This window comes from Moschus berezovskii, chromosome 5 (assembly GCF_049115385.1).
Source record: "Moschus berezovskii isolate FMDL1 chromosome 5, NW_MosBer_1.0, whole genome shotgun sequence".
In the NCBI taxonomy this organism is placed as follows: domain Eukaryota; kingdom Metazoa; phylum Chordata; class Mammalia; order Artiodactyla; family Moschidae; genus Moschus; species Moschus berezovskii.
Genome location: NC_142464.1, coordinates 110,027,790 through 110,055,553, shown reverse-complemented (window position 1 = coordinate 110,055,553; position 27,764 = coordinate 110,027,790). Strand labels below are relative to the sequence as shown.

The following is a 27,764-nucleotide window of genomic DNA, read 5'->3' as shown; positions in this document are numbered from 1 at the left end:
AGGCAGCACCTGGCCACAGCCCTTGCAACCATTCACCAGGTATTGGGCTTCCAAACCATGTGCATGCTCAATTGGATCAAACTGAATCTGAAACAATAAATAAGTAACACTCAGACAGCTTCACACATTTAATGGCACCACTCTCAGACTATTGCTTTCAGAGATGTTTCTGAAAATGAAAACAAAAACCCTTTTTGTCCTAAAACATTCTTTTCCTGTACTTCTGAGTCATTGAATAAGATATCACCATTGACATTTCCAAGAAGTCTCCATTTTTCTCCCTGATAACAAAGGCCATTCAGGTACCATCATCCCTCTTGATCCAGTGTTGTTTCTACAGTGCCTTTTCTCTCTTGCCTAGAGGGACAGACATATCCACCTGTCTGATGCTGAAGGGGGAAAAAAAATCTCCTGTTAGCATTTAGTCTCCTCAGCTGTTTCTGAAAGAAGCACAAAATGGTTACATGAAAGGGACCCTGGCTCTGCCATTTTTACCTGCAGACCTTGGACAAGTGACTTCACCTTGAGCTTCCTCTTCTTTGTAAAATGATGATAAAAATAGCAGCTACTTTACAGTATGGTTAAGTTAAAAAGGAATTCAAATGTAACAAATGGAATAAATGCTCATAAAAGTTAGTGTGTGACTCTTGCTTTTTTTTGTGCCCCAGGGATCTATGTTTTAGGAGAGTGTGGGGTTAGTGAGGAGCAGCTACAAGTGGCATTCAATTTGCAAATATTCCTGAATAGAGGACTCGGTGGGTGGGGTGGGTGCTTGGCTGGCGATAAGCTAAGCCATTGCCTAAAATATGCAAGGAATGACATCTTCTTTCACTCACTGGATATGAAGGAACCAGGAGCAAGAAGAGGGAAGAAAGACAATGATGAGAGAGTGTCCTTGTGTTTGATTGATTATTTAAGTCTGCCAAATATGACCTGAGCACACAGAATACAATGATGAATAAAACATTAAAAATTAAATAAGTCATTAAATTCAGAATGCAAAGCCTTGTGGCAGATATGAACAAGATGACTAGTAAAGAATACTATTATGGGAGAAAATATTTGCAGATGATACAACCGATAAGGGGTTAACATCAAAATGTATATATAGTTCATACAACTCAACATCGAACCAAAAGAAACCACACAACTCAATTAAAAAATGGGCAGAAGAACTGAAGAGACATTTTTCCAAAGAGGAAATGCAGAAGAATAATGGACACATGAAAAGATGGTCAACATCTCTAATCCCTGGGGAAATGCAAATCAGAACCACAATTAGATATCATCTCACACCTGTCAGAACAGCTATCATCAAAAAGAACACAAGCAACAAATGTCGATGAGGGTGTGCAGAAAAGGAGCCCTCCTACTGCTGGTGGGGATGTAAGTGGTGTAGCCCCTGTGGAAAACAGTATGGTGGTTCTAAAAATAGAGTCACCACATGACCTAGTAATGCCACTCCTAGGTATATATTCCCTGGGCCCAGCAAAGGGACCAAGTTTCCAGAGCCTTGAAGACAAGGGGTAACACCCCAAAATATGGACTCATTATCCACTCTACCTTCATTGGCCGAGCTGCTGCCAAGAACAAAGGTTGCATCTCCCGATACCTGGCAAACAACTGCAGTATTGCCTCACGAATCGATTGCTTCTCTGAGCTGCCCACCAGTGTCTTTGGGGAGAAGCTTCGAGAACAAGTTGAGGAGCAGCTGTCCTTCTATGAGACTGGAGTGATTCCCTGAAAGAATCTGGATGTCATGAAGGAGGCAATGGTTTAGGCAGAGGAAGAAGCTGCCGAGGTTACTAGGATGCTCGAGAAACAGGAGAAGATGCTTGAAGAAGGAAAAGAAAAGGCTGGCTGCAGATGCCCTGGCTTCTTCAGAAAATAGCAGTGCCCTGGAGGAGTGTGAGGAGACAAGTGAAAGACCCAAAAAGAAGAAAAAGCAAAAATCCCAGGAGGCTCTTCAGGAGAATGGAATGGAAGACCCATCTTTCTCTTTTTCCAAACCCAAGAAAAAGAAATCTTTTCCCAAGGAAGAGCTAGTTAGTATTGATCTTGAAAAGACAGCTGGCACTGGAAGTCTTCCCAAGAGGAAAATATCTTTTCCCAAAGAGGAACAAGTTACTGACCCTGATGAGTCAGAAAACAAGAGGGTCCCCAAGAAAAAGCAGAAATTGTCTTCCAAGGAGGAGCCACTCAGCAGTGGACCTGAAGAGGCTGCTGTCAGCAAGAGCAGCAGCTCCAAGAAAAAGCAAAAGATCTGAAAGCTATTCCAGGAAAGTTAGAATGGACATCTTCCTAGTGGGGCATAACTTAACAGAGGTATTCCCCATCCTATCCCCTAGAGCCTAATAAAAATAAAAACAAAAACAAGAATTTGAAAACATACATGCACCCCACTATTCATAGCAGCATTATTTACAAGTATCAAGGTACAGAAGCAAGCTAAGTGTCCGCCAACAGATGAATGGATAAAAAAGATATGGTATATGCACACACACACACACACACACACACACACACATACAGTGGAATACTACTCAGCCAAACTTTCCTTTATGTATGGAAAAAACCCCAAAATTTTACCATTCACAGCAACATGGATGGACTTGGAAGTCATTATGCTGAAATACGTGAAATAAGTCAGACACAGAAAGACAAATACTGTGTGATGTCATTTATGTGTGTGTGCTAAAGTCATTTCAGTCGTGTCTGACTCTTTGTGACCTTATGGACTGTACTCTGCGAGGCTCCACCGTTCATGGGATTCTCCAGGCAAGCATACTAGAGTGGGTTGCCATGCTCTATTCTAGGGGATCTTCCATACCCAAGGATGGAACCTGAGTCTCCTGTGTCTCCTGTATTGGCAGGCAGGTTCTTTACCACTAGCGCCACCTTGGAAATTCCAATGTCACTTATACATAGAATCTAAAAAATAGAACAAACTAGAAAATATAACAAAAAAGAAGCAGACTCACAGATACAGAGAACAAACTGGTGGTTTCAACAGAGAGAGGGAGGAGGGGCAGGATAGGGGTAATGAATTAAGAAGTAGAAATTATTAGATATAAAATAGCCTACAAGGATACTGTATTTAATACAGCCTGGGGAATATAGTTGATATTTTCTAATAACTACAAATGGAGTATAATCTTATGACTCACTATATTATAACCTGTAACAGATAATATTATATATCAACTATACTTCAATATAAAAAAGGAATATTAGGTTGGAGGTAGTTACCTTCATTAGGAAACTCCTCTGAGAAGATATTTAAATTGAGACTTGAATGATGAGAAATACCCAGAAACAAACAAGGCAAACAAAAACCTGGGGCAAGAGCATTACAAGGAGGGAGTTCAACATGCATAAAGTGAAGTGAAGTGAAGTGAAAGTCACTCAGTTGTGTCCTACTCTTTGCAATCCCATGGACCATATACTCCATGAATTCTCCATACTGGAATCCTGGAGTGAGTAGCAGTTCCCTTCTCCAGGGGATCTTCCCAACCCAGGGATTGAACCCAGGTCTCCCACACTGCAGGTGGATTCTTTACCAGCTGAGCCATCAGGGAAGCTCAGGAACACTGGAGTGGGTAGCCTATCCCTTCTCCAGGGGATCTTCCCAACCCAGGAAATGAACCGGGGGCTCTTGCATTGCAGGTGGGTTCTTTACTAGCTGAGCTACCAGGGAAGCCTAACATGCATACGGGCTTTATACTTGAAAAGCCTGAGATTTCTCATGAACTCTAAAGCAAGCTGGTACGGCTGGAGCATGGTGAGCAAGAGGTGGGGGCTGATCCTGCAGGGCCATGAGCAGGAGTCTGGATGATATGCTAAGTGCCATGGGAAGCTGTTGAAGCCTTCACACAGCCGGGGACTTGGTTCAACTTATGTTAAAATGATCCTTCTGGAATATGGGAGGAAAATAGAGTTTGGAAGTCTAGGAGAGAGGTGATATGGCCTAGACAGGAATCAGAAAGAGGTGATGAAGGAAAGAGGAAAAATTGGAGCTAAATGTTAGAAGTATAGTCAGCACCTCTGATGGTTGGGCTGTCAAGGATGAGGAAGACATAAGATTTAAGGATCGTGTCCTGAGTGATCTGAAAGTCCGGAGTTTTTCATTCAATGAAATGCATATTCGCAACCTGGGGATGGACACCAGAGAAGTCCAGGCAGATTCCAATTATCCAGACCCAGGACTGTGGGATGACAGGAGGGAAGGAGGCACGTGAGAGGGGAGCCACGTGGGGCGCCCAGGCAGTTCCTTTAGCCTGAAGATAGAAAAGGGCTGGTGGTCACATGAAGAGAAGCAGTCAACAGAGCAAGCCAGATGAGGCACAGTCTCTAAATGCTCCTTTTATTTTCAAGGTTTTAATAACATCACAAGGCAATCTATGGTGATCCCACGTAAGAGCTCGAGCATCTTCCCTGGGGCTAAAGTAGATGGCAGGCAGCAGACAAGAGAAAGATTGAAAATTAAAGAATGAGACTCTTTAAAAAACATGCCTGGTCTCGTGCTATCTGCAGCTGAATCAACCAGAGGGAGAAAATCTCATAACTTAATGAATCAAAAATAGTGCCAAGACAATCCTACAGGGAAAATGCCCCTTTCAACACATAGTGTTAGAAAAATGAGATATCCATGTGCAAAAAAAAAAAAAAAAAAAAGCTGGACCTTTTCCTTACACCATAAACAAAAAATGAAATCAAAATGAGTCACAGACTTAAATGTAACAGTAGACTATAATAAAATCTTGAAGAATAAAACTTCATAACCTCACTGGAAAAGACTCTGATGCTGGGAAAGGTTGGGGGCGGGAGGAGAAGGGGACGACGGAGAATGAGATGGCTGGATGGCATCACCGACTCTGTGGACATGAGTTTGAGTGTACTCCAGGAGTTGATGATGGACAGGGAGGTCTGGCGTGCTGTAATTCATGGGGTCGCGGAGAGTCGGACACGACTGAGCGACTGAACTGAACTGAACTGAACTGAACCTTAATTTAGGTAAAGTCGTCTTTGATAGGATACAAAGTGACAGGAACATAAAAACAATGCAGTCACTTTGGGAAACAGTTTGGCAATCCCTCAAAATGTTAAACATGGAGTTACAATGTGACTTAGCAATTCCACTCCTAGGTATATATCCAAAAGAATTGAAAATATATGTCCACACAAAGACTTGTACATGAATAGTCAAAATAGCCAAAATGTGGAAGAAAAGCAAAATATTCAACAGATCAAATAATAAATAAAATTGTGGCATGTCAATATAATGAAATATTATTAATCAGTGAAAAGGATTTAAATCTACAACATGGATAAACCTTGAACATATGCTAAGTGAAAGAAATAAGTTATGAAGATCACATATTGCATCACTCCATTCGTATGAAATGTCCAGAATAGGCAAATCTCCATGGCTAGAAAGTAGATTAATGGTTGCCTGATGTTTGAAGCCTGGGTGAAGTAGAAATGAGGTAATGAGTATGAGGTTTCTTTCTTGGGGTAATGAACATGTTCTAAATTTGACTATGGTGATGACTGAACCTCTCTGTGAATATAATAAAAACTATTGAATTGTAGACTTTAAAGGTGAATTGTTTGGTACAGGAATTCTATCTGAACCAAATTGTCAAGATCAATCTTTCTGATAGAATAGTTACAAAACTACAAGTTAGTTAACATGTTTGCCCCGATGGCTCAGAAGGTAAAGAATCCACCTGCATTGCAGGAGACCCACGTTGACTTCCTGGGTCAGGAAGATCCCCTGGAGAAAGGAATGGCAACCCACTCCAGTATTCTTGCTGGAAAAATCCCACAGACAGAGGAGTCAGGCAAGTTACAGTCCAGGTGGTCGCAAAGAGTCAGACACGATTGAATGACTAACACTCACTTCACTTTCCCATACAAAAGTTATCAAGTAATATAGTGCCTTTAAAAAAGCCCTCAAATTTTGTCAATTTACATTGATTTGCTTACTTGGACTTCAAGGAGATCAAACCAGTCAACCCTAAAGGAAATCAGTCCTGAATATACATTGGAAGGACCGATGCTGAAACTGAAACTCTAATACTTTGGCCACCTGATGAGAAGAACTGACTCCTTGGAAAAGACCCTGATGCTGGGAAAGATTGAAGGCAGGAGAAGAAGGGGACTGCAAAGGATGAGATGGTTGGATGGCATCACTGACTCAATGGGCATGAGTTTGAGCAAGCTCCGGGAGTTGGTGATGGACAGGGAAGCCTGACGTGTTGCAGTCCATGGGGTTACAAAGAGTAGGACATGATCAAGTGATTCAATTGAACGTAAATATTCAAGAAGCACTTCCCAACGCACTGAAACTTTTCAGATGATAAACAGTTGGCATAACATGATGGTTCAACATCATGTCACACTGTTGGATAAACTGTTGGATAAATCTTCTCTCCTTCCATATGGCATTTTAATGACTTTCAGTCAGCTTCTTAAATTAGTTTTCCATGAAATTATTTACCATCTTATTTTTAACACACTTATGCATACACCCTTAACAAACTACTGAGAAGACCAAAATGTTTTCCTATCACTCCATATCCTGCCTCCATTTTTACACCAGACAACACTGTTCACAAACGTATATAGGGCAGGATAGGGGGTGGAAGGATTCCTAATTCTCCGTCTGCCTTGGGACATAGATACAATTACTTCAGTGTCTGTCCCTCAACAGGCATGCAGGATTGAGGTCCCACACCCTTTACAGAAGACGTATAGCAGTTGAGACCAATGGTTGGTGGTTTAGTCACTAAGTCCTGTCCGACATTTTGCAACTCCATAGACTGTAGCCCAACAGGTTCCTCTGTCCATGGGATTTCCAAGTCAAGAATACTGGAGTGGGTTGCCATTTCCTTCTCCAAGGGATCTTCCTGACCCAGGGTTCAAGACAAACTCAAATCTTGCTGTTTAGAGGAAGCATCCCTTTAAAACCTAACCCAGACATTGAATGGTAATTTAGCCGGTGGGGGGGGGGGCAGTATGGGGAGGGGAGGAATGGCTGTCAAGTATGGAAGCAGTTTCCTAATCACATGATGCATGAAAATAACAGAAATTTTTATCAATAAGATATATTGAGAATTAACTACAGATACCGTGTTCTAGAGATCTAATGAGAAAACTCAGTATTTTTACTAGAGGACAAAATTTCAATTTCTCTGATCATTTTCTTTTTTTGTGTGTGTATTGATTTTTTTAAAAATTTTTATTGGAGGCTAATTATTTTACAATATTATATTGGTTATTTTTGCCATACATTGACATGAATCCACCCTGGGTATACATGAGTTCCCCCTCCCGAACCCCCCTCCCACCTCCCTCCTCCCCTTATCTTCCCTCTGGGTCATCCCCGCATACCAGCCCCGAGCATTTTCTATTTCTCATCCTAGGTAAATCAACTTGGATCTGAACTCTGTACCAAAAACTGCCTCCATATTTGACAGCAATTCTGTGATCTTGGAAACCTTCTGAATCTAACATCACCACATGAGGAAACAATATTTAGCTCATAATGATGGCAAAAATTAAATAAAATAATGTATAAAGAGAACCTAATACTATATTTAGCACTTAAAGTACATCAAACAGTAACTATTATGATGTTTACTAAAAATTGTCTAGAATCAAGCAGATTAGAAGTAGTCTTGCTACTTAAACTTAAGAAATCAAGGAACTTTAATACCAATACAATCAACAGATATGGAAGAGCAGATAGATTACTTAACTGGGAATATGGGCATTTATACAAGGTTGTTCACAATAACCTCTCTGAAAACCATAATCCTCACCATGAAATAAACACAACAATCTTTGAGGTTCCTTACAGCTTCTATAAAATAAGAGAAAGGGATTCATTGAATTTCATTTTCCTTAAAATATTCTTTACAATATTGTTTTTGCCTTAATTTCAGACTCAAACTAATTTATTTTAAAGATAATTCATGTTTGGAATAGAAGGATGGAAAGCATAATAGAAAATCACACAAAAACTAGTGAATATAACCTTTTAATGTATTTAAATCTATAATCTTGGGACTATATAAAAAAAGCCACACTCACCTATCCCTTCATTAGAAGAAACACTTTAACTGTCTGGAGTTTACATGAGTGAACAAACTTGTAAAGCCCTAAAAAGCAAGGGATCTTATCTGATCCAGATTCCTCAAAAATGGGAATAACATGCTAGTCTTTCTATTGCTGTCTAACCACATCTAAGTAAATAGTTACTTGTCCTTCACTGAAGAGGTTGATATTTACCATTTCTGTTATGGGAGATAGTTTCTATCTAATGTATGTGACCAGTATTGAGAAATGCCAAGAAACTACTTCTTTATCGTTTTTTTTTTTTTTTTTAATGGCAAAGTCTTAACTCTAATTTGGAACACATTTTTAGTTCAAACAATCCTTTCAAAAGTAATATCTATGACACATATTGTAAGAAGACATTTATCTTAAATCTTGAGATTCTAAAAGAAAACTATATTCCCCCATTTTTTTTTTTTTTTGCAGTGGTGTTGGAGAAGACTCTTGAGAGTCCCTTGGACTGCAAGGAGATCCAACCAGTCCATCCTAAAGAAAATCACAGTCCTGAGTGTTCATTGGAAGGACTGATGCTGAAGCTGAAACTCAAATATTTCGGCCACCTGATGCGAAGAGCTGACTCATCTGAAAAGACCCTGATGTTGGGAGAGATTGAAGGCAGGAGGAGAAGGGGACGACAGAGGATAAGATGGTTAGATGGCATCACCGACTCAGTGGACATGAGTTTAACTAAACTCCGGGAGCTGGTGATAGACAAGGAGGCCTGGTGTGCTGCGGTTATGGGGTCGCAAAGAGTCGGACACGAGCGACTGAACTGAACTGAAAGATAAGATCTAACGTTATTAGGCGAATCTTAGGTCTCATTTAGAAGTAATCTTTGATATGAATTTGCCCAAGAAATCCTAAAGACTCAAGATTTGCTGGAAAGGTGGGACTCTGATCGTTAATTGCTTCAAAGATGGTATTTTCTGGAACTTGAGCCCAATGTGGTGGTTTATTCACACAGGGCTCAGAGTCTTATGTAAAGCAAGTCAAGCTGCTGCTATGTATGAGCCATCTTCTTTCCTTTTACTGTGGACTCTTTGCTCTGACCCTTTCAGTATAATTTATTTTACATTGTTGGTACTTGTCAAGATGATATGCTCTTTCATGTTTAAATAGACAACCTAAAGGTGAATACGAATTTGCAAATGCTCTGAAAGTGAGAACATTTAAAAGCTTCAGATTTAAATATTTAAAAATGAGATCTCCAATTAGTTTGAAGAGCAAGGAGACGGTAATACTGCACTTTGAATCAGACAGTGTTTTCAGCCACTGTTAATATACTAAGCCATGGCGCCTGGTATTTTTGCATAATTCAGTCAGTTACCAGTAAGCTGAGCATACAATATAACGCACTTCCCATGCACAGTCAGTCCCATCACTAGGAGTACCATCAGTAGTATCATTTAAGCCCTTGAGGCTTGTGCTCCAGAAAACTAATGAATAGGCACTGCTATCTCCCAGGAAGTGAAGGAGACATTCATCTCAAAAGAAGCAGCAGTTAAATCCACTGGGGTCCACGGATTAATAGCAAAGTGGGAACAGAATGGGTGGGTTTAAGGTTTGGTTGTTAGGTCATGTTGACCAAGGACAGGAGTCATTTGTGACAGATCTAGACTTTCAGCATTTTGAGAGGGAATGGAACACAACTGCGTAAAAGAAATACACTGTTTACACAGGCACAGAGATCATCCCATTCTTTTTTCACTGACTTCTTTTACACAATTTGAGTTTTACACATCATATCAACTAGAGGAGAAATTGATAGAGAATGGTGTTATTAAGACTTATCACTGGATTACAACACATTAGAAAAAAGGAGGTGCCCCTAGAGAGAAGAGGGCTGAGGACAAGTCAGACATACATATGACAGGAAGACGAATGGGACGAAATTCTGTTCACTGGGTGACAACAATTTGCAGACATTGACATACACGGTCTCATTTGGTAATTCTGTGGTGGAATGTCTATTTCACTGATGAGGAAATAGATGTACAGCAATTAGAGGACTTGTCTAAGAGATATAGCAGAAGTCTCACTTCACCCACCTATTAGTTCTGTGAATTCTGGACTGCTTCACAAATGGGTTTAATCAGTGTTTTCCAGAGGGTTCAGTGGAACTCCATCTCTAAGAGATGTTCTCTGGGATGACAAACTATGCCTGCTTGAGAATAAGAACTTGCTACATAACATATGGCTCATAGTTGATTCTTACTAATATTTGTTGAACTAACAAAATCTTGAGTGTGAATTGAGTAACAGAATTAGTGTTACACTCAATGCTCCTGATTATCAACCCCAGAACTTACCCATTTCTAGGTTACACCGACTTCCTATATTTCCCTTCCCCCTTCTTTATTCCCCTTCCTTCCGAGTTCCTCTCTCCCTCCCTCCCTTCTTTTCTTCCACAAATATCTATTGAATGGCCACGACATGTTGGGTAGTTTGCTATGTGCTAGAGATAAGATAATAAGCCAAAATACAGAGATCTAGTTTCATACAACTTACATTTTTGTGAGGAAGCTTACATTTTAATGAGCAAAAAAACAAAGAAATAGCTCTCATGAAACTGGCAATTTTTGTAAGTTAATACATAACTCACATTATTTATATACGAAAAATGGGTCATGGGTCTTCAATCATGGGTTAAGAAAGACTGGGATGGAGAATCAAGCTCAGGGATAGCTGAAGAAGCTAACTGATTAGGTTCTATCTGAGAAATGAGTAGGAGTTATCTCAGAAATCTTGGAATGATGGGAAGGACTAATTTTTTAAAAATAGAATAGCATATTGAAAGGCTCTGTGGCTAGAGTGAAGCATGACACATTTGAGAAAGTGAAACAAAACCAATGTGGTTAGAGCCCAGAGAGCAAGATGGAGATGAAACATACTGGATAGTCTATGTGGGGGCCTAATTAATGCTTTTGAGTTGTGGTGTTGGAGAAGACTCTTGAGAATCTCTTGGACTGCAAAGAGATACAACCAGTCCATCCTAAAGGGAATCAGTCCTGAATATTCATTGGAAGGACTGATGCTGAAGCTGAAACTCCAATACTTTGGCCACCTGATGTGAAAAACTGACTCACTGGAAAAGACCCTGATGCTGGGAAAGATTGAAGGTGGGAGGAGAAGGAGACGACAGAGGATGAGATGGTGGGATGGTATCACCAACTCAATGGACATGAGTTTGAGTAAACTCTGGGAGTTGGTGATGGACAGGGAGGCCTGGTGTGCTGCAGTCCATGGGGTCACAAAGAGTCAGACACGACTGAGCGACTGAACTGAACTGATGGGCTGTGATATGGTTATTAAATAAGAGATGACTTGATTGGATCTGAATATCAAAATCATCACTCTGTATAAGGGAGCTCTGTACTTTCTGCACAGTTTTTGTTTTCAGTAAACCTAAAACTTCTCTAAAGAATAAACTTTATTTAAAAATATCACTCTGGCTACACTGTATGGGATAAAACAGAATGACAGGGAGAGTGGAGTCTCCTGGCTCTCCGCTGAGTGAGCCAGGGGAGAATTAGAGATCTCCGAGACAAAGATGGCCAGACACACAGCCCAGGTCCCTCTCCCATGAAGAGGGTAAGCCGACAAGGAGGAACGAGTGGTGACTGAGACGACAAGGGCAGTGGCGTAGGAAGAAAACCAGGAGAGTGTGTCGCTGAAGCCAAGGGAACACTGTGTGTCAAGAAAGAGGCGGTGACTGGTTAGGTCAGGTGGCCTCATCAGCAATTATTATGAGACCTGAAACGTAATGGTTGCATTAAAGAAAATTAGAGCCCTGTTAATGGCAGTAATAGGAGAAGGCAACGGCACCCCACTCCAGTACTCTTGCCTGGGACATCCCATGGACGGAGGAGCCTGGTAGGCTACAGTCCGTGGGGTCGTTAAGAGTCCGACACAGCTGATGCGACTTAGCAGCAGCAGCAGCAATGACGACAATAAGAAAAAGTCAAGTGGAGTGGGTCCGGGGACAAATGAATTGGGCCAAAGACAGGAACTGGAGAGAGTGTGGTAAAAAATATAGAGCAGTTTTATTACAAAAAGAAACAAAATATATGATGTAGTGGGAGGAGTGTGGCCAAGAGGTATATATATTTTTTTACATCAGAGGACTAATAACATGAGTGTATGCTCATATTTTTAAAACTTTAGTATGCATAAGATTAATTTGCTTTTTTAAATAAAAATTCCAGTTCCCAGGCTACCCCTGTGAGCCCATGGGACTAACTCAATTTAGAAGACAAAGCTACATCACAAGATGCAAACAGTACAATCGGTAGATTAAGAGAGGCTCCTGAAAAGGTGGGAGCGGATGGAATTCAGTGACAGATGCTAGATTGGATTTAGGGAGGAAAAGAGACCAGTGTTGTGTTGTAACAGAGGGGAAGAAGATCAAATGGCAGATGTAAGCAGTTTTGTATATTGGGTATCAGGAAATTGAAGTAATTTCCATAAAATTAAGTTGGCAATAAGGTTCTCTGTGGGAGGGAGAGGCTAAATAAAGAAAAATAAAATAAATCATCTCTTCAAATGAGATTTGATTTTCACCAGTCATAGCCATATGGGAATGAGTTGTCTTGCAATCAAAGAACCCATTATGATAAATCAGAGCCCCTGTATTAGAGCCAAAGAGCCCTGAAGCAAAGATCTGTCATTATCTCCCCTGTGATTCCTGTAAGCCAGAGACACATCAGAAACAGTGAGTCCTGAGAAAGACAACGTGATTGGTGCTGGAGAAGTGAGCCCTACCTCGTGGCACGCCCCTGCACTAATCATTTTCCAGAAGCCTTAATTGCCTGCCTTGATATTCTTTGCTCCTCTACACCCTGAGTGACAAGTTAGCAATTCACTGTGGAAGGCTTGAGCAACCAGATGAGATCGATCAACTGTTTCTTTGGCTTTCTCCCCTGACTAGACACATCACAGCAGTACTTAATGCATTAGTGTACCACTTTTGGAAAGGAGTTTGCTTCCAAATAAAATTGAGCCTGGACTTTAAAAAAAAGCCCAAAGACACCGACTATTAACAATGACACAAGCCTACATGTCTGGTCGATTTCCTTAGGCAAAGTGATAAAAGCAAAGGACAACAACAAAAACAAACCATGGAACAAAATTAAGGAGAAGTTTAAATCCAAGGACAATTTGCAGGAAAGACTAGCTAGATATAAGACATCAGGTCTTTCTCTGGGCAGCCTCCATTTCTATTTCACAAGGAGTTTTGTTAATACTCTGGCTGGCAAATCACTCAGGTTTTCCAACCTTTATGAAAGAGATGAGTGGAATTCTGAATTGTGGCTTGGTGTACAAACAGCAAGGTTTGAATCTGTGCTTATTTCCTTGAAGAATATGGCCCAAATAATAAGTAGTAAATGTGAGAAAGAGTTTGCCCCATAAAAAGAGAGGCCTCTGGAAGAACAGTAATATCTCACCTTTTTTACTCTGTCATGGTATGATTTGTCCTTTTCCAAAATACAGATGTTGAAGATCTAACCTCTAGCACCTCAGAATCTGACCCTATTTGGAAAGAGGGTTTTAAAGAGGTGTTTAAGTTAAAATTAGATCATTAGGGTAGGCTCTAATCCAGTATTGTGCTGTGCTTAGTTGCTTAGTACTGTTAGACTCTTTGCGACCTCATGGGCTATAGCCCTCGAGGCTCTGCTGTCCATGGAGTTCTCCAAGCAAGAGTACTGGAGTGGACTGCCATGTACTCCAGGGGATCTTCCCAACCCAGGGACTGAACCCAGGTCTCCTGAATTGCAGGCAGATTCCTTACCATCTGAGCCACCAGGAAAGCCCAATCTAATATTACTGGTGTCCTTACAGAAAGGAAAATTAGGACACAGACACACACGGAGGGAAGTGTGTGAAGACAGGGAAGAGGCAGACAAGCTCTCAGAAGAAATCAATCTTACTGACACCTTGATCCTGGACTTTTAGCCTCCAGACTGTGAGAAAATAAATTTCTGCTGTTTAAGCCTCCCAGTCTGTGGTCCTTTGTAATGGCAGCCCTAAGCAGAATAATAAGCACTCTTTCTACTCCTCTGTATTTCGTGTCACAGACACATACACACGTGTAGTTTCAAACTACTGCTGGGCTCCCAGGTGGCTCAGTGGTAAAGAATCTGCCTGCAGTGCAGGAAACACAGGAGATGCGGGTTTGATCCCTGGGTCAGGAAGATCCCCTGGTTTAGGATATGGCAACCCACCCCAGTATCCTTGCCTGGAGAATCCCATGGACAGAGGAGCCTGGTGGGCTACAGTCCATGGGGTCGCAAGCATGCATGGCACAAGCAGGCACAAGCATGCATGCACGCCTGTCTGACCGGGAGGTCCGATACCTTCTCTTCCTACCCTGTCCTCCAGGGAGGGCTTCACAGCTTTCTTTGCTCACCTCATCTTCTTCCCCTATGCATCTCTTCTCCTGGGTCCTAGGTTTATTCTACTCTCATATACCTAAAGCAAAGAGTTTGTAGTTATCAAAGTATTTAGCAAATCGCCTGGAATAAATAGGGGTTTTGTAACTCCTAGGTGGCTTTACTTCAAGTTACTAGCTTTCTTATTTAGGATGGAGGGATTTTAGCAGGTAAGACCATCACTTCCTCTGAATCAGGATCTCTCCAGACTTCCATTTTGGCCTTTCTAGGCCTCAGGTCATGGGGCTGTGAAGACGGACAGTTCTCAAGAAAGGAGGCATTTGAAAAACAGGCAGGGCCAAGGGACCCTCAAGTCAATAGCAAAGATAACAATTCTTTTAAAGTCAGGATGCCACCCGGGCCCCAGGATGCAAATGGTCCTTGAGGTTTCACTTTTGGAAACATTCAAGACCAGTTCAGCTTAGTTTTATACTGAAAATCAGAATGAAAAAAAGAAGAAAAATGAAAAAGGCTACCATGGTTCCGTGAGAGTTGGCACAGGACGTGAAGACATGCTGGTTTCATCCTTGCTGCTGGCTTATTTCCCACCCTAATTATCAGCAGCTGCTCTGCAGCACGCTCATCCTCCTGAAATGCTGCATTTTCTGTGAGATATTTCTGTCTCACTCCCACATCACTCCTAACCTACAGTTGTTCTCCTCACTGACCATTGCCTCATTCAGACACACTCCTCTACGACACAGCTCAAGGTAGCCCTGCCACAGAAAAAGAGGACAAATCCTCTTTTCCTAGTAACAGCCACTGACGTTCCTTTAGCCCTGTACTGTCTGTTTTCTGAGCTTAATTGGATTGCAAAGGCCTTTATGATTATTGGTTAAAAAAAAGACAGGTGAACACAAGCAGCCCTCGAGGACACAATCAAAAGTAGAACAGAGAATAATGAGGGGGAAGGGATCACATTTATCCCAGCAGATAACTTGTTCATCAACAGCTCTATCATGGAAGTACTAAATGACACGATTGGTGTTGAGAAGTTATGATGGACTGAAGGGAGAGGCAATGCAGACTACTTTTAAAGAGCATAGAGTCGGTTGAGTTAATGAACTTCCTCAGTGTCCAGTCTCCTAAGGCATGAGACAAAGAACGGTGATGAAATTAAATACCTCAGAGCTGCAAGGCTCTTTTCATTTTAGCTAATCCAATGAAATCATTCTCTGAATGATAAAACTCAGGTCTAGTCTATTCAATAATTCAGAGAACATGCATTGAGCATTTACTACAAGTGAAGTAAGTCATAAAGAAGAAAACAAATATTGTTTGTTTTTTTTAATGCATATATACGGAATCTAGAAAAGTGGTACAGATGAAGCTATGTTTCAGGGCTGAACTAGAGACTCAGACATAGAGATTGGACATATGGACACAGGAGGAGAAGAGGAGGGTGGGGCAAATTGGGAGAGTGGCATTGACATATATACACCCCATGTGTAAAATAGACAGCCAGTGGGAAGCTGGCACGTACTACAAGGAGCTCAGTTCGGTGTTCTGTGATGACCCAGAGTGCTGGGATGGGGCTGGGGAGGTCCAAGAGGGAGGGGCTATATGTATGCATACAGCTGATTCACTTTGTTATAGGGCAGAAACTACAGCAACATTGTAAAGCAATTATACTCCACTTAAAAAGTGTCGCATCTGATGGAGAAGGAAGAGACTACAGAAAACAAGAAACGTGAGTCACTTCATTGGTCGTCCTGATTTTCCCTAACTCTTGGATATCTGGCTCTGCGGGAGCTGGTATGTGTGCGTGCTCAGTTGCTCAGTCCTGTCCAACGTTTTGTGACCCCATGGACTGCAGCCTGCCAGGCTCCTCTGTCCTTGGGATTTCCCAGGCAAGAAGAGTGGAGGGGGTTGCCATTTCCTTCTGCGGGGGATTTTCCTGACCCAGGGATCAAATCTGTGTATCTTTGTAGCTCCTGCATTGGCAGACGGGTTCTTTACCACTGAGCCACCTGGGAAGCCCTAAAATAAATCTATTCATATTCTCATTAGTACAAGAAAGCTGCAGCATGTGGTGGTTTTGTGGGCTCAGATGAGTATGCAGACCAGTTCTAGCATTTATTAGAAATGTGAATTTGTACCACTGTTGACCAGTGAGGGGAATGACATCTATTATAATTGTACTTATATTAAATGAACTGTTGTATTTAAAACCTGACCTACATGAGTACAGGGACTGATTCATAATTTAGTAAACATGAGCTCTAAATATTATGGGAGTGTTTCTCATACTGATGCTAAAGGGAAACTGGTGGGATAGTGGTAGAGATATGCTTATAAATGAGAGGTAGGGGTGAAAACAAACAGGGCCCTGTGGGGCATCCAGGCACAGTGGTCTTTTTTGTCCTTCATTTCTTATAGGCAAGATTCTAGCCTCCACAACCTTCCTTGAATTCCAAAGGGTAAATTAAAACAATCAAACAAGCCTTTGCTAATCAAGGTAGGAACAGCCAAGAAACCGTCTAAGGCAAGATTAAACAAACCAGAGAAGGTCATCAAGATTAGGAGACCCTTGTTCACAGCCCTAAAATATGACCAAACACTTTGCAGCCCTATGGACTGCAATATGCCAGGCTTCCCTGTCCTTCACCATCCCCTGGTGCTTGTTCAAACCCATGTCAACTGAGTCAATGATGCCATCCAACCATCTCATCCTCTGTAGTCCTCCTGGCTTCAATCTTTCCCAGCATCAGGGTCCTTGACAATGAGTTGGCTCTTCGCATCAGGTGACCAAAGTATTGGAGCTTCTGTTTCAGCATCAGTCATTCTAATAAACATGAAGGATTGATTTCTTCTAGGCTTGACAAGGGCTTCCCTGATAACTCAGTTAGTAAAGAATCTGTGTGCAATGCAGGAAACATTGGTTCAATTCCTGGGTCGGGAAGACCCTCTGGAGAAGGGATAGGCTACCCACTCCACTATTCTTGCCTGGAGAATCCCCAAGGACAAAGGAGCCTGGTGGGCTACAGGCTATAGGTTGTGAAGAGTTGGACACAACTGAGCGACTAAGCCCAGCACGCACACTTAGAGCTTTAAGATGCTAACGTACATTGTGAAGAGGAGGGTTTAGGAGAAACATCAAGTTTATTTCATCTTTCAAGGGATGCCTCCATCTCAGAACACTAATGACTATCACCCGAATGTGTGTGGACTGAACAAAGTATGGGGAAAGTTTTTCATGCTAGGCACACCCAATCTCCTATTAATGGTATTCATTGCTTCAAAAGCACATCACAGATTTCAGCTCTGGTCAGATCCTAGAGTTCTGAAGGACCTAAGACAGAATTTAAAGTGAGAATTTCAGTTTGGTCACTAAAACGTTTTAGATTCATCATGATTGGTGGGGGGAGAAAAAAGACATTATTCCAAGATGGAGCTTCTAAATAAAACTATTGGCAAAAAGCTCCCGAATCATGATGTTGAAGCAGTGGCTAATGCCATGGCCTGGGGAGACAGGCTGTCTCAGAGTTCTAATTTTGGCTCTGGTGGCACCAGTGCGGATTAGTGATTTATAATAGTATCTTCCCACTCCTTTTCATAGGTTTGCTGTTTTTAATCTAGCACAAGCAATGGCTAGTTATGGCCCATGGGCCAAATCTGGCTCACTGTCTACATTTTTAACTGATTAGAGAAAAAAAAATCCAAAGAAGATAACATTTCTTGATATTTGAAAATTATATAAAATCCAAATTTTGGTATTCATTACTAAAGTTCTTTTGACTGCACTGGATCTTCATTGCTGTGCCAAGGCTTTCTCTAGTTTTGGTCAGCAGGGGGCTACTCTCTAGTTGCAGTGCCAGACCTTCTCATCGAGGGGTTTCTCTTGTGGAACACATGCTTTAGGTACATGGGCTCAGTTGCCTCACAGCATGGGGAAATCTTCCTGGATCAGGGACTGAACCGGTGTCCTTTGCATTGCAAGGCAAATTCTTAACCACTGGACCGCTAGGGAAGCCCAATAAAGTTTTGCTGGAACACAGCCATACCGTTTGTTTATGCCACAATGGCAGAGTTGAATGGTTGTAACAGAGACTTTATGGCCAGCAAAGCCTAAAATACTTGCTTTCTTGTTCTTTCCGGAAAATGTTTTCTGACCCTTGAAGTAGGATATAAAATGAATGATAGAATTAAATGTGAGTAGGTCAACACGTCTACAAACACTGTCAGACAATCCTCCTCATATGGACACTTCTCATAAGTGGATCTTAAGATCGGTTTATAAAGTGCTCCAAATGTCTTTGGTTGACAGGGGAGTAGCTGGAATTTCAAGAAATTACAAATGCCCCTTGTGTCATTTTCATGGCCTCTTTTAAATGTATATTTTAAAGCAGTCTAAGTAGGAAGGGAATTTTGAAGCAAACATCTCAAATACATTGTTTTTTAAATAGAAGAATAGACAGTAGTTAAAGCATGCTGATTTTCAATGCATTTATTTAAGTCATGTTCAGAACTACTTGTGTATATAGAAATATGTTTTCATACCGTAAACAGTTCCTACTCACATTCTTAAAATGATTTGCACACATTAACCAAGCAAAGGAAAAAAGAAAAATACAAGCTTCAGGGCTGCCTACAGACTTAGGCAGACACAAAAAGGGATTGTCATATTTGCCTTTGGGTAACAAATTTAATTACATGGATTTAAACCTACAGTACTAACGCAAAAGGGATACAATAAAGGGAGTGTTGCAAATTAAATGCCTTAGCAGCACATTTAACCAGTAATCGAGACAACGACCAACTTCTACACTAAAATACTATTAAAATATCTCCACATTTTCATACAAAGTTGATGCCAAATACTGGTTTACATTTAGAATGACAGCAAATTAATTTATCCAATAGCATTATTTGATTACCCTAGAAGGAGCTGCAAAACAGACATGGATGAAAAACTTTCCTCACTGATGTCACATAATTATCTCAAAAACTCAAAAAACCGGCTACACATTTTTCTTTCTCAGAGACACCCATGGATATCTCTCAGAATGATGTATTTCTCAGATGGCCATAGCACAGCTATACAGCACAGCTGCACTGACCACCTAAATAGTTCAAGTTTTGGTAAATTAAAAATTTTATAGCCTCCAGAGCCATGAAATGTTCTATCTAGAAAGTTGTTTTTTTTTTTTTTTTTGTAAATACATAAAATAGGTCTGCAGAGCTATACAATCATAGAACCAGGGCTGGAAAAACTCACAAGTGAATCAGGGTGGTAAAAGTAAAAAAACTGATACTACCCCACATTTGCATCCTACATAGTTACAAATAACAGGACAACATTGTCATGTTTATGCAATATGTGCTTAGATGAAATAGATGATGTATAGGAACACAGAGACAGATACCTAAATACAGAGACAGATAAAGGTCAATAACATCTCAGGTCCCTAAATTTAAGGTACAGTTCTAAAGCTGGAATCTACATTGGGTTTCAGGGACTCTCTGAAACCTCCTAAAGTGTTTGCAGTTGTGGTAGGTAAACATGTTTTTTGTTTGTTTGGTTGGTTTTTTCTAGCAAGAAGATCCATAATTCATTTATTGGACTCTCTAGGCATCCATGTTTTCTAACTTTTCAGTTAGCCCCTGAAAATCCTTCTGGAAAAGAGTTAAAATGGAAATATTTTTCCTTAAAATTTACATAAGTAGTGTGTAATTATCTAAGGATACTTAATAATTAGTATATTCCTGGCTAAAGGCGAGATTAAATGACACTTTCTCCTTTGTTGAAGGGTTAATTTCATTTCCAGGCAGACAAAAATCACTTCAAATTACCCTTCAAATTTTCTTTTTTTTTGTTCCCATAGTTGCCTCTTCATCTTTCACCCCACTTTCTCCTGTGTTCACCTCTTCTTTTCTCTTTCTGTGGGAAAGACGAACACAGGAAAACCTCCAAGTTTTAGTCATTACTGATTTGGAGCACTGGGCTGAGGTTGGGCTTTGGAAATCCACAATATTGGTTCAGTTCAGTTCAGTTCAGTCGCTCAGTCGTGTCCGACTCTCCGCGACCCCATGAATCACAGCACGCCAGGCCTCTCTGTCCATCACCAACTCCTGGAGTTCACTCAAACTCATGTCCACAGAGTTGGTGATGCCATCCAGCCATCTCATTCTCTGTCGTCCACTTCTCCTCCCGCCCCCAACCTTTCCCAGCATCAGAGTCTTTTCCAGTGAGTCAACTCGTTGCATGAGGTGGCCAAAGTATTGCAGTTTCAGCTTCAGCATCAGTCCTTCCAATGAACACCCCCTTAAAACTTGTAATGAGTCTCTGCTTGGACAACACTGTGCAGGTCACTGGACTGATTCCCAATAAAGGAACAGTATTAGGTCTGCGTATCGGTGGCTAGATAGTGAATGATAACTTGGCCACGGTGTGGAGGGGTCCAGTGAAGAAGTGAGAACAATTTCAGCAGTGTGAGTTCTGTCACGAACAGTATTGAATCCCAGTGTGTAACAATTTTCTGAAGGAAAAAATTACAGGTTCAGATTTTTCCTTTGATACAGTTATTCATATACATGAAACGGCACTGCAGACAAGTATGGTTTTCTCCCCTCTTTTTCATGAGAGTAGAATTGTGGCCTTCTAACTTTAAGTCCAGTGGTCATGTATGGATGTGAGAGTTGGACTGTGAAGAAAGCTGAGTGCCAAAGAATTGATGCTTTTGAACTGTGGTATTGGAGAAGACTCTTGAGAGTCCCTTGGACTGTAAGGAGATCCAACCAGTCCATCCTAAAGGAGACCAGTCCTGGGTGTTCATTGGAAGGACTGCTGCTGAGGCTGAAACTCCACAAAGAGTTGACTCACTGGAAAAGACTCTGATGCTGGGAGGGACTGGGGACAGGAGGAGAAGGGACTTCAGAGAATGAGATGGCTGGATGGCATCACCGACTCGATGCACATGAGTTTGAGTGAACTCCGGGAGTTGGTGACGGACAGGGAGGCCTGGTGTGCTGTGATTCAAGGGGTCACAAAGAGTCTGATACGACTGAGCGACTGAACTGAACTGAACTGAACTTTAAGTCAACATTTTTACCAAGATGCTCCTTGAAAGAAAAGCTATGACCAATCTAGACAGTGTATTAAAAAGCAGAGACATCACTTTGCCAACAAAGGTCTGTATATTTAAAGCTATGGTCTTTCCAGTATCATGTATGGCTATGAGAGCTGGATCATAAAGAAGGCTGAGCACCAAAGAATGGATGCTTTTGATCTGTGGTGCTGGAGAAGGCTCTTGAGAATCACTTGGACAGCAAGAGGATCAAGCTAGTCAATTCTAAAGGACATCAACCCTGAATATTCACTGGAATGTTTGATGCTAAGCTGAAGCTCTGAAATTTTGGCTACCTGATGAGAAGAGTCAACTCATTGGAAAAGACCCTGGTGCTGGGACGGACTGAGGGCAAGAGGAAAAGGGGGCAACAGAGGATGAGATGGTTGGATAGCATCACTGACTCAATGGACTTAAGTTTGAGAAACTCATGGAGATAGTGAAGGACAGGGAAGCCTGGTGTGCTGTATGTAGTTCATAGGGTGGCAAAGAGTCAGATATGACTTAGCAACTGAACAACAACAACAAAAACACTTTTCTGATAGGCTTATACATATAAATAGTTGCCTGTAAGTGAAAAAACCTATTCTTACTTCAAGTGCCCAAATTCTCATCCTTAAGCTAAGAGATACAAGTCTATCCACTTCACTGACTACTAATAAAAAGAGTTCACAAGTTCATTATTTCAAAAACTAGGCCCCAGCCTCTAATACTCTATCTCATATATTAAGCCAGAATATATATATATATAATCAGTAATAAATTTTATACATATATATATATATATATACACACACATACATTTACTAGCTAGTGTTAGTTATTTGACCTTGATCAAACTACTTCTCTGTTCCTCAGTTTCTTGATCTGGAAATGGATATAATAGTAGAGTTGAGGTTTAAACAATAATGTAGTGAGGGTTAATTGATACATTTAAAAAGTGTGCAATAAAAAAAGAAGGACAAAACAAATCAAAATAAAAAAGCCTATAACATCGTCTGGGATACAGAAAGCTGGATACAAGTAAAGCTATAGATACTCTAATGGATACTGTGATGCTTTGTCTAGATTCTAGAGGTAGTTATATTGGCTCCTGTGTCTCACAAAGACCCTCATGGAAACTTTTCTCCATTGTTAAGCAGAACTGCCTCACCTAGGTTTATTTGTCTCATCTCCCTGAAGTGAATGACTTTATTAGCTGATGCCAGGAAACAAAGGCTTGGAAACTCAGGTTAAGATTAGAATGACTCTAAGAAGTGATTCTTGGAGAAGGAAATGGCAACCCACTCCAGTGTTCTTGCCTGGAGAATCCCAGGGACAGCAGAGCCTGGTGGGCTGCCGTCTATGGGGTCGCACAGAGTCGGACATGACTGATGCGCCTTAGCAGCAGCAGCAGTAGCAGCAAGAAGTGATTCATGGGGTCGCAAAGAGTTGGACACGACTTAGCGACTGAACTGAACTGATCTGAAGAAGTGTCCAAGCTCCAGAGCTCCCCACAGCATCAGCTGAGACCTCAGGTGCAGCAGGCCAGCTTCTTCTTCTGCCTGATCCTGCCTTCCTCACTTCCTTGGAGATGGAGCATCTCCAGAGAGAACCCCCAGTAAACATCCCAACATAACTCTTCATCCGTGTGTTTATTTGGAATTCAATGTAAGATTATAGATAGACAAAAAGTTATCTTTCCATTATCCTGAAATTGCTAAGATCTAAATCTGAAGAGAAAAGTGCTAAAACCTTACTTAAAACAAAAATCAGTGCAAGTTATGCCTGGCCATTTCCCTGTAGGGCTTCCCTGTAGGAGAAAATGCATTTCAGAGAAGGAACCCAAATGCCATCTCCCTGCCCCTGAGTGTTACCAGAGAAAGACTAGAAAAGAGGATGTGTCCCTTGGATATAACAGTTTTCAAGACAAACACGTTTTTTTTGAGGAGAAAGGAAAGAATTTCTCTCAACCATCAGAACAAGTCAGGGAAGCACAAGCGAGTAGGTCATCAATTTTGAAGCTAGAACTGTCACCCAGCCCTTCTCCAAGTTGAAGACTCTCATGAGGTGTGAAACCACTGAACTGCTGCGTATGAAGCTCATGCTTCATGGGGAATAGGGCGAGATGGCAGTACTGAGGGAAACAGTTTTCATTACCTTACTTGGCAGATCAGAATACGTGAGTTTCCAGGTCACTGAATAAGCTCAAAGAAAGTAGCTGGTCTTTAAGCCATTTTGTTGCTATCCTACCAGGACCATGCTCAAGGCAGAGGCTCCCACCCCATGACGTGCCTTTCCAATTCTAGGGACATTACATAATCTACAAATGCATCAGATGAGAGAGGGATTTGCAGCATTTGAAGCAGGATGCAACAGCCATTAGGGTTTCCCAGATGACGCTAGTGGTAAAGAACCCGCCTGCCAATGCAGGAGACCTAAGGGAAACAGTTTCCATCCCTGAGTCAGGAAGATCCCCAGGAGAAGGAAATGGCAACCCACTCCAGTATTCTTGCCTGGAGAATCTCATGGACAGAGGAGCCTGGTAGGCTACAGCCCATAGGGTTGCAGAGTCAGAAATGACTGAAGCAACTTAGCATGCAAGTAATAGCCAGTCAGTGTTAAGAGGCTATACCACAGGGGGAGCTTCTCTGGAGGAAGATCTCTATCGTCTTCCATCTTTCTCTTGGAATCATTACCAGAGAGGAAGGCAGAGGAGTTAGAAACAGGATCTGAGGAGCTTCCCCCCACTTCAGGCACTAGAGCCACAACGAGGTCTTTGCTGCACCAGGAGGTACGACGATCCCACACAGCAGGAAGTAAGCCTTCAACACAGCCGAGGCAAGTAGTTACTGCCAACAGTAAGCCCATTTCATATGCTTGAGCTTCCTCCATAAATCAGGTAAATATACACACTTCGTTTCCTCCATAAACCAGGTAAATACATACACTTCAGTAAGTACTCGGCACCTTGTGTTACACTTCCAGGTGTTAGGGATACAGTAATAAGAAAGCTGTGGTTCTTTGACTAGATAAAGTGCCTACTTTTTACCTGTCTCTTTTTACCTGTCTATGAATTACTACTCCTGTTTCTCCCTCTGGCAGAATATTCTTCTAAGCAAAGACATCATCATTCCATTAATTACTCTATTTATTTTATTTTAACATCACAAGGGAAACATGCACAGAACACATTTGGAGAAGCAACGAAACCAACTGCATTTTCTTTCTTCAAGTACTATACACGAAAGTCTGCCAACATTCCTTTCTCAACCACATTTCCCCAAAGCTTAGCACTTGGCTATAAAAGTTCACTCCAGCCTACAATTTGGCATGTCTGACAGCAAAGTCTTCAAATTTGCCAGTTTGGCTAACTTCTCCTTTTTGAGTAGCAAGCAGATAAATAGGAAACAATTGGAGCGAAATGCTATAAATCATGACATAATTCAGAGAGACAATTTATTTCATGGGATAGTAGTCTATAAGAAATTAACCCTAAATTACGGTAGTTTTTTTTTTCTCACATAGATTTTTTTATAGAAGTATAAAATGTGCATAGAGATGCAATACAAAACAAGTGTAATTAAATACCATACAAAGACCAGAAACTCTTAATTCTGTTGAAAAATCTTGGTTTTTCTCTCAAAGTTACACATGATTATTATTTAATTCCACAGGACACTTCAGACTAATGCAAAAACAAAAATTAAACAAAACAAAAACTCTGACCTACATAATATGTATCTATAAATTATAAACTTCATAGGTGCTGATAGCATATAAATAATATAAATATGCATCTTTTATTTTATATTTATATAAAATACATATGTATTTTATACATATGTATAACCAGTCCATTCTAAAGGAGATCAATCCTGGATGTTCATTGGAGGGACTGATGCTAAAGCTGAAACTGCAATACTTTGGCCACCTCATGAGACGAGTTGACTCTCTGGAAAAGACTCTGATGCTGGGAAAGGTTGGGGGCGGGAGGAGAAGGGGACGACAGAGAATGAGATGGCTGGATGGCATCACCGACTCTGTGGACATGAGTTTGAGTGTACTCCGGGAGTTGGTGATGGACAGGGAGGCCTGGCGTGCTGTGATTCATGGGGTTGCGGAGAGTCGGACACGACTGAGCGACTGAACTAACTAACTAATACATATGTATATATGTGTATATGTGTGTGTGTATGTACACACAATTTTACACACACATTCACACACAAATGTGTATGCATGTATATAGTGCTAGAATATTTGGCAGAGCCTTCTGGAGCTATTTGCCATTTTTACTGAAAATCATTACAAGCAGGTATGATTAAAGCATTTAATCCTATTCATTGACAGTACCTTGGGTAGTTGGGCTTAAGATATTTGTCCATAAAGACAGAATTGTGCTAAGTATCATTTGCAGGATGAATTTTCAGAAGTGGTGATCGAGAGAATTCCACAGAGAAAGCCAGTGTAGAATAAGTATGTGTTATGAGGACCTGCAGACAGGCAGTCCTGCAGAAGATTCTATATAAGACATTGATCACATTTCTCCACTCCTTCCTGTCTCCTGCATTTTCTGACAAATGAAAACACTCTTGCAGCTTTCCAGACTCCCCACATCAAACTGTCACACGATTGGAATAATTAGAAAATAGTATCTTATCATTCTAACTTACAAAGATAAATCAAATGCCCTGCTATCTTTAAGCAATCTTGATTTTTGCAAAAACTGGTTAAAATCATGTGATACTGATCCCTCCATTCCAATACATGTACAGAAGCATTTGCCTGGAAATTCCATCCTAATGTAGGGACATACCCAAAAGTTGTGGTGACCAAGATTAATGGCACAAACACTGGATTCCCAATGCAGCCATAGTACTTTTTCAACTCTTTCTTTAAAGAAGCATTTGGCACAAGTCTCTTGTTACTGCCAAAGATGATTCAGAATTATTAAACCTAATTTAGAAGCTACTACATATTGCATTAATTATTCAGGAAGCATCTTTTCAAATGAGCTATGGGCATAGTATATTTATTTTCATAACTACTGCAGCCACCCTGAACTTCCCCGAAAAAAAATTTTTTTTGAAATGACAGCTTTCAGATTCCACACCACACCAGTCTTAAACTCCTTAAGCTTTACTCATTAAAAGCCATTCTGTCTTATGTGTTGCACATGAAACACACACCCTAGAATTGCAACCTTGGAAAGGAGGTTTTGTGACTTTCTGGGTTTGAAGACACAGCTCTTTCTAGAACAGTGCATGTGAGAACATCTTCACCAAAAAGTGCAACCTCTACACAAATGGGAGACTGCATGAGAAAGTAGACCTTTAGTATTACCAGAGATGAAGAATCAAAGTTGCCAGTTTAATACCATGCTCATTTCAAAGCTAACAGGCCTAATGTTTAAAAATAAATAGTGAAATTTCCTCTACTGATACTTCAAAGACTTTGCAACATCTGGAATTTGGTTCCATATAGGGTATTCCACTAAGAAGTAAGTATAACAAGGTTTTAATAGAGCAAACAAGATTCAGGTTTCTTACAATATGTTTTCCCTGGGGGGAAACAAATAGCACAATGCATCTCACTAACCTTTCTGCACTTGAGCTGCATTAATTAACATTTAGTCATGGATTCCACTGTGAGCCAGATGAACTCAGAGCTACAGCTGTTTTCACTGAGGGAGGAAAACATGCTTTTGCATTTTAGATTCCCAGCATTTACAAATCTGGGGAAAATGTTTTACTGACTGCCTCTGCACCAGCATTATTGATATGGATTACATATTAGTCACACAAATAAATTCACACTCACCCTAAGCTGTGATGAAATCCATGTTAATATCGCAAGAACTGGGTCAGTCACAACCAAAGATATAAAAACCACATTCCTAACTCCCTTTTTCTTACAGCAAGAGTTAAAGAAGGGCTAAGGAACTGACCAAGGAAGTAGCTCATGACCTTGAAGAAAATGTTGCTGGGTGATTCAAAGACTTAAGTGCAGATGAGGTATTCTGAGAGGGATGGATGCAAATGAATAAAAGAAAAAAAAGTGAACAGATGTTGAAGACTGAAGACATGGAACTCCAGGATCTGATCACTTGGCAGAGATGTCCTCAAATGCTCTAAGCCAAACATGTGGAAGTGGTTGGTTGTGAGCA

At 41.0% G+C, this 27,764-nt stretch overlaps 1 protein-coding gene across 1 annotated transcript in view; it reads right to left on the bottom strand.

The window, feature by feature from the left end:
• The window catches only part of ARHGAP24 (Rho GTPase activating protein 24), a 571,970-nt gene that overhangs the window by 289,399 nt on the left and 254,807 nt on the right, over positions 1-27,764 (bottom strand). The gene's annotated exons all lie outside the window — the stretch shown is intronic.